Here is an 8,454-nt window from a genome sequence, read left to right as displayed (position 1 = left end):
CACTGTTGTCTCCATGGCAGCGGCACGTGTCCGCCCAGTACGGAAGCCCCGGCTCTTCCTGACACGAGAAGTAGGAGAGTAGAGAAGACAAGAGGGAAGCGAGGCCCGGACACAGCTGAGCTGCATTCACTAGGGGTTTGTTGCCTTCTCCTCACTCACTTGCGGTTTAGGAAAAGCTGAGAGTTGCGGTTTAGGAAAAGCTGGGGGTTGCGGTTTAGGAAAAGCTGGGGGTTGCGGTTTAGGAAAAGCTGGGAGTTGCGGTTTAGGAAAAGTTGGGAGTGCGGGGAGTTGTGGTTTAGGGAAAGCTGGGGGTGGCGGTTTAGGAAAAGCTGGGGGTTGCGGTTTAGGAAAAGCTGGGCACTTGTGGAAGGAATGTTGTTGGCTGACTGTTTAAAGGTATTGTTCACCTTTGAGATAACTTTTAGTATGATGCAGAGAGGGGTATTCTGAGACAATTTGCAATTGTTTTTTTTTAATTTATTCATTTAGCTTTCTATTCAGCAGCTCTCCAGTTTGTAATTTCAGCAATCTGGTTGCTAGGGTCCAAATTACCCTAGCAACCATGCACTGATCTGAATAAGAGAGATGAATAGGAGAGGCCCGGATAGAGAGATGAGTAATAAAAAGTAGCAATAACAATACATGTGTGGCCTTACAGAGCATTTGTTTTTAAGAGTGACCCCCATTTAAAAGCTGACAAGAGTCAGAAGAAGAAGAGAAGAAGGCAAATCATTGAAAACCTATAAAAAATAAAGAAAACCCAATTGAAAAGTTGCTTAGAACATTCCTTTCTATAACATTAACTTAAAGGTGAACCACCCCTTTAAGTCAGGCTGCTACTCTACAGCTTGTCTTTTGGCTCAGAAATGATCTCCATGCTAAACCGGACAGACGTTATAATGTTTGGATGCAGCTTGTTCATTATAGACACTTGCAAACAGCTAAGATATACTGTAGGTTTAGCCCAAGACTCTTATGGGAAAAGCAGAAACAGCAGATGCAGTGGCTGCCAATTATCTGAAGTAAGGGGCTGCTTATAGGAGGACTAAAGCTTAACTAAAGAAGTATCTAGAAATGCTGTACTTTATGTTTTGGGCTTCTGTGCCAGCCCAAGGCAACCATAGCCCTTTAGCAGTAAAGATCTGTGTCTCCAAAGATGCCCTAGTAGCTCCCCTTCTTCTTTTCTGCTGATTCACTGTACATGCTCTGTGCTGAGTTTATAGACTGACTCACAATATACAGTACACATAGAATATAAATGTCACAATATAAGGCTGATTAGTAATTAATACCGATAATTACTACATGGCAGCACAGAAACCGGTGCAATTAGCATCAGAATTTAATAATCAGCCCTGTAGCATCAGTTTATATTACAGACCAACCTCATTTTTTGCTTGATAATTTGTGACGGACCCTAAGCTTAGCTTCTCAACAACTGCTCAGAGCTCACTGAGCATGTGAGTGTCACAGACACTTTCCAAGATGGTGACCCCCTGTGACAAGTTTGAAGTCCTGGATCATTGTTGCGATTGAGAAGCTGAAACCTGGTGCATTAAGTTCAGTATATAAAATATGTTATTTTTAACCATATTCTTTTTTTAGGGTTTTGTTCTCCTTTAGCAGCAGTATACCTTTAAATTAACTGTCAGTACGATGTAGACCATTTCATTCTGGGAAAATTTGCAACTGGTCTTTTGTGTACTTCATTTAGCTTTTTATTAAGTAGCCCTTTGGTTTAGCATTGAAGCAGCTATCTGGTGTCTAGGGTCCAGTTTACTCTAAATTTGGCAGATTATAAAACTGATGGAAAAAAAAAAAGCTAAGCAATAAAAAGTACCAATTTTTTCCCACATAAAGCAGATAGTAAGTTAAGGGGCAGATTTATCAAAGGTCAAGTTGAATTTTTGAATGAAAAAAATTTGAAATTTTTTTGTTCTTTGTCCAAATTCGATTCTAATTGGAATATCGAAATTTATCATGTACTGTCTCTTTAAAAATTCAACTTCAACCATTCACCATCTAAAACCTGCTGAATTGCTGTTTTAGCTTATGCGGGACCTCCTAGAACCTATCTAGAGTCAATTGGTGGACTTTGAAAACTCATAGTTTTTTTGGGGAAAAACCTTTAATCGAACTCGATCGAATGCGCTATTCCTTCGATTCGAACTATTTGAATTCGGCCGAAAATGGACCTATTCAATCAAACACGGAGCTATTCGACCAAAAAAAAAAACGTTGACTTAATTTCAGTCGGCCTTTTTTAATTCAAATTTCTATGTTTCTTCAATTTGAATATTGAATATTTTAAATGCTGGGAAGAAACAAAAAACAAAGGTATTCATTCAAAAGAAAAATGAAGACCACTTAATAAGAGCAGGGCATTCTATAACATGCTAAACATTAACTTCATGGTGAATTCCCTTTTTTGTTTTGTTCCAAACGTATCAACAGTTTAGTATGTGCGCAAAAGAATCTTGCTGAATGTTTTGGGAAGGGAAGGACTCATTAAAAGATTTAGCAGGGTGACACTGTGGCTTCTAATTGTACTAATACAAAGATCTAAGATTCTAGGAGAAGCCAGAAGGAAAGTCATGCTGGAGACAGCTATATAAGCTGACATGATTAATATTGTTTGTACTGGACCCCTAAAAGGCTTACGTTACTTTGCTTTGGGTTATGAAGCCTGGATCACATGAAGGTTGCATTGTAGAGTATAGTGGGAGTGGGCGTTACCTAACAAAGCATACAGTGTGTGTACAGTATTTTATGTATATATAACAAGTATTATGCCAATGAAAACATTGGCTCTTGGAGCTAATGGATGTCTGGTGATACATCTGTCCTGTATAACTCTGATACGAAGTCATCGCAAAAGAAAAACTGAGGCTGCAATAGAAATAGGAGGTGAAGTCATGTTACTGGGATTATTTACTCATAAAGGCATTCATCATGTTACAAATTGGAATGAGCAGTGACCCTTTTAAACTACATTTAAATACCTTAGGAAAGTAAGTTATAGGGCAGTAATCGCTCTTTGTAATGTGTATTTTCTCTTCATTAAAGGAACAGTTAAGCTCCCCATAGACGCGACGATTCTTCTTGCCGAACAACCGATTTTAGGGAAGTCTGACCAATCCTTCGAAATTATCGTGCGGTTAGTGGGATTCGAACGATCGTACATGTTACGATTTTTCAACCGACATCTGTCGGGAAATTGATCAAAAAATCTTTGTCGGTCCCAGTGCAATTTATCTATGTTTGCAGGGCCAAGCAGGCAGCTCCCCTTTGTTTTCCTGGCAAATTGGTCATTTTAGTTGATAGTAAATTCGTACGATCGTTCTGAGAAGATCGTGGTCTCACGACCAGGATCTGATCTTTTAAAATTCTCAACATCTATGGCCAGCTTAACACCAAAAAATGGGGGGAAAAAATGAAAGGAATGAAAATATAAAGTACCGGTGTCCTGCGCTGGCAAAACTGGAGTGTTTGCTTCAGAAACACATCTATGGTTTATTTATATAAACGAGATTCAAACACAGGATACACAGCAGATAACAGATCTGAAGAATCCCATTGTATACTACAGAGCTTATCTGTTATCTGCTGTATATCCTTTGCCTTTTCTCCTTTGAATGGCTGCCTCCATGGCAAAACAGCAGCTTGTATAATTTCTGAAGCAAACAAACCAGTTATGCCAGTGCAGTGCAACTGTACGTTACATTTTCATTACTTTAAAACACTTTCAATTTTTTGGTGTTACCTTTCCTTTAATGTAACTTACAGAAAGTTATTGCATACCTCCCAAATGAACCATTTTCTGCGGGACAGTCCCGATTTTGACAGCTCAGCCCGCAGTCCCAGGTTTCTTACTGAAATGTACCAAGTTTCTCTTTGTTCTCCTGCAGTAAAAACAGAAAATGATACAAAGTTTCTAAAAAGTAATTAAAATAAGAGGCTTTTTGGCAGAGAGCCCAGAACACTGAGCAGTGGACATTTGCAATATTTTAAGATAAGCAAAGATACAGTTGTAACTAATAAGATAAGCAGATCTCTTGCGGAAACTGTGACTTACAGCTTAAAGGGCAATTTCAGCTTCATTAGCAAAATGTTATAACACATAAAACAAGGCCCTAAAAACTATCATATACCTAATTTTGTAAAATGGACATGTTAATTAGGGGTTGTGGCCATATAATGGACATAGTAAAAAAAACATGTTTTTGTCCATCTCTACGTTTTTGTTGGGAGTTATGTTATTGCACTAGGAAATTCGTGCTGTGTTGATTGCCGTCTATTTATATGTATTCTTTCTGGCTTTCACAATTCTTTCTTACTCTGGCTAGTTAACTGAATTTGAAAATGTTACAAAATGTTTATAATTATGTTGCTTTGTGTAGAACAGTCGGTTTTTCCGATGTGATGATTTGCATGTATAGTTTAAACCTTGGAGGCTTTGGTTATGCTTAAACATGTGAATCACTCTATAGCAGAGGTGTATGCTTTTTCAGCTGCTGGGAGCCGCAGGGAGATGTAGTTTAAAACAGCTCGAGGGACTTTGACATTAGCATCCCTGCTTTCTAGGAAAGACACATACACCCTTGCTGTAAGAGAGATCATAGCAAACAAAAGCTTCTACCAATACAGGACTTAAAAAACCAATAACAGGACTAAAAGAATAACCGTATTGTACATAAACTGTACCTAGTGGTGCCATAGTAATTGTTCACTTGCTATGTCATAGCAGTTGTTCCTATATAGTACTCGTATTAGTAAACATTTTGTCTTTGGTTCTCTATCCTGATTATTTGTATGATGTATTTTCAAACCTCTGTCTATTCAGTCTCAGACCTTTTGTTTTAAGTTAAGCATCTCTGCTCAGTGCAGATTTGGAATCTTTTAGCCAGAATTCTCAGCAATACACCTACATTTCCCATAGAGTCCAGTTTTAACAATCAGTGCATCATGTTTGCCTGACTGGCTTTTTCTCTTTAAAGGGATAGTCATGGAAACAAAATGAATCAGTTAATAGTGCTGATCCAGCAGAATTCTGCACTGAAATTCATTTCTCAAAAGAGCAAACAGATTTTTTTTTATATTCAATTTTGAAATCTGACATGGGGCTAGACATATTGTCAATTTCCAAGCTGCCCCAAGTCATGTGACTTGTGCTCTGATAGACTTCAATCCAGAAGCGTAACTAGGGTTGCCACCTGGCCGGTAAATTACCGGCCTAGCCGGTAAAACAGTATGGAGGCCAGTGCCGGTATTAAGATAATACCGGCAATTACATTGGCCGGTAATTTTTTGCGGGGAGAATGCCACTTACTTTTAAGCAGCTTCGCTGCTCCTTCCTCCCACAGGGCTTTCTTGCTTTTTTTTTCAACTATCTTTATTGACCTCTCTACTACATGACATTTCTAGTTTCCGGCCTTCCGGCATGTGACAAGGAGGTGGCTGAGATGCGTCATCAGACTGCAGCCATGAACCAGGAGAGCAGCTTCAGAGCCCGTGAGTGGGATTTGTACCCACATAGCTTTGAGTGGGGGGCGTGCTAGTAGTGCTAACACTTCTCTGATAGTTTCCTCAGTCAGGGGAGGAAATGAAACAGTTAGAAAGGGGGTGTGTCACTTTTATGGCAATTTCATTGTGAAAATAGGAATTAGGAACTCACTTGTGTGTGTGTAGAAACATTGTATCGCTTTAAGTACAGTTAAAGTTTGACATCTCCATACAATGACGTAAAATGAAACCTCCTGTTAGTATTACAAATTAGTATTTTGCAAGGATGTTGGTAGGTGGTTAACTGTACTTCATAAGGGCAAGGAACCGAGGAACTGGAGGAAGGATCTTGCGTGCAACATTTAATTAGTGACCCATTAGTAGCTACTGTATGGCAGCAGCAATGTGATTTTTATGGTGCAAGCAGAGATTTACACAGCAGGGCCAAGCCTGAGCTAGGTGTGTAGATGGGACAGGGGCACCACACAGCACTTGTCCAATACTATTTAGATGGAGTATGGTTTATGGGTGGTTTCCATTAAAAGTTCAGTTACGCAAGCGTGACAAAGGAATTCATCTGTTCATTTGACATAACTGGACTTCCTGGTGTCACAATCAGAATTTGCTAGGCACAGGGGGTGTGGCTTTGGGCGGGATTGGGGGTGTGGCTTTGGGCGGGTCTAAGACCGGTAATTTTTTCTAGAAAAGGTGGCAACCCTAAGCGTAACTAGAGGGGGGCGGGCCCTGGCACAGGACGCCCGGAAACTGGCCGGGAATATGCGCCGCACAGCGGCGTGCGGACTGCCGGGGGGCCCTGAGGGGGTGCGGGCCCTGGCCCGCTCGCACCCCCTGCTCCCCGGTAGTTCCGCAACTGATTCAATCACTCTTTACTGCTGTACTGCAAGTTGGAATGATATCACCCCCTCCCTCCCCCCCCTAGCAGCCAAACAAAAGAACAATGGGAAGGTAACCAGATAGCAGCTCCCTAACACAAGATAACAGCTGCCTGGTAGATCTAAGAACAACACTCAATAGTAAAAATGTATTTCAGTGCAGAAGTCTGCTGGAGTAGCACTATTAACTGGTGCGTTTTGAAAAAAACATGTTTTCTAATGACAGGATCCCTTTAAACAGATGACATAAGTGGATTCACAAGTGAAGAATTGTTTAATAGTGAATCTATTATTCACTATTAAATAATTCTTCACTTGTGAATCTGCTATTCACTATTAAACAATTCTTCACTTGGATTTTTTTTAGGGATTCACCGAATCCAGTATTCGGTTCGGGATTCGGCCAGGATTCAGCCTTTTTCAGCAGGATTCAGCCGAATCCTTCTGCCTGGCCAAACTGAATCCAACTCCTAATTTACATATGCAGATTAGGGGCAGGGAGGGAAATCTCAGCAGGGTTAATGATAAAACATATCAACTGCTATATCAAATTAGAACAGTTATGTAATCAGGGACCCTCCTTCCAGAGCTTCTCAAGGGTGACACAGCAATGCAAAATATAAAGTTTTTAACTTCAATATTACAAAAATGGTCAAAAATAAAACGCATAAAAGCAAGTGAAAAATGTTTTTGGAAGGTGACCAACAACACCTTTAAACTTTTGGTTTGGCTTGCCTAAACACTGGGGTTTCATCGGAATCCTTCAAAATGTGGTAGGATTTGAAACAGAAGAAGTGCATGTCTTTTGTTAATTAGAGTTATAGATCTCAGTGTTAGAAATGATTCCTGGAAGGAAACAATTATGGCATAACTTCGGGTACAGAAATAGTGTAACGGTTCATACATGCTGGACTGAATAACTGGCATTCATAGCAAAAGCTACTCGCTTCCTTACCCTTACTTCATACACAGACCTGGAGTTGCTGAAATCCAAAAGAAAGAGTGATGCACGTGTGAGAATTTCTGTTAGTGTACAACTAACCCTAAAGCCTTCCCCTGGCTGGCATATAGGTGTTTTTACACTTAATTATGTATTTTAAGGCAAAAAGCTATATATATTTGGGCATAACAATCCAACCCATTTCATTGTTCATTGGCTTAATTTATATCCATTGGCTTAAAGGGGTCGCTCACCTTCCAACACTTTTTTTCAGTTAAGTTGGTTTCAGATTGTTCAGCAGAAATAAATACTTTTTCCAATCACTTGCTATTTGTGACTGTTTTTCTAAAAGTGTAATGTGTAATTTTTCACCTTCTAAAACAACTCTGGGTTGGGGGGGTTGCCGACCCTGTAAACTGTTCAAAATTGATACATTTATCTTTGTCCTTGCTGAGCAGAATCCATGATTTTCATTAAAGTGGTGGTTCGCCTTTAAAGTAACTAGTATGTTATAGAATGACCTATTCTAAGCAACTTTTAAAATTGGTTTTCATTATTTTTTATAGTTTTATAGTTATTTGCCCTTTTCTTCTGACTCTTTGCAGCTTTCAAATGGGAGTCGCTGACCCCCTCTTAAAAAGCAAATGCTCTGTAAGGCTACAAATGTCTTATTTCCAATTTGTATTAATCGTCTTTCTATTCAGTCCCTCTCTTATTCATATTCCAGTCTCTTGTTCAAATCAGTGCATGGTTGCTAGGGTAATTTGGACTCCTAGCTACCAGATTGTTTAAAATGCAAATTGAAGAGCTGCTGAATAAAAAGGTAAATAACTCAAAAAACACAAATAATAAAAAATGAAAACCAATTGCAATTTGTCTCAAAATATCAATCTCTACACCATACTAAAAAGTGAACAACCCCTTTAAAGGAAGCTTTTAGAATTGATACAATAATTACTAATATTCCACAGATGCTGCTGAGAAATGTATCAACTAAATGTTGCAAAATTGTAACAGATTACAGTCTGCACCTGTTTGGAAGGTGAAAGTGTTTGTCTTCACAAAATGTATTGTTCATATATTGTCTTTTCTCAGGTGCTTCATATTTATTTTTACCCT

The 8,454-nt window shown here is 39.2% G+C and overlaps 1 protein-coding gene across 1 annotated transcript in view; it reads left to right on the top strand.

The window, feature by feature from the left end:
- Nucleotides 1-7: 7 nt before the first annotated feature.
- cab39l.S (calcium binding protein 39 like S homeolog) overlaps nt 8-8,454 on the top strand; it is a 59,650-nt gene continuing 51,203 nt past the window's right edge. The window contains exon 1 of the mRNA XM_018250183.2: nt 8-135. The gene's annotated coding sequence lies outside the window, so the exon portion shown is untranslated. The remainder of the gene's footprint in view (nt 136-8,454) is intronic.

Source organism: Xenopus laevis, chromosome 2S, assembly GCF_017654675.1.
Source record: "Xenopus laevis strain J_2021 chromosome 2S, Xenopus_laevis_v10.1, whole genome shotgun sequence".
NCBI lineage: Eukaryota > Metazoa > Chordata > Amphibia > Anura > Pipidae > Xenopus > Xenopus laevis.
This window is presented reverse-complemented; position numbering and strand designations above follow the sequence as displayed.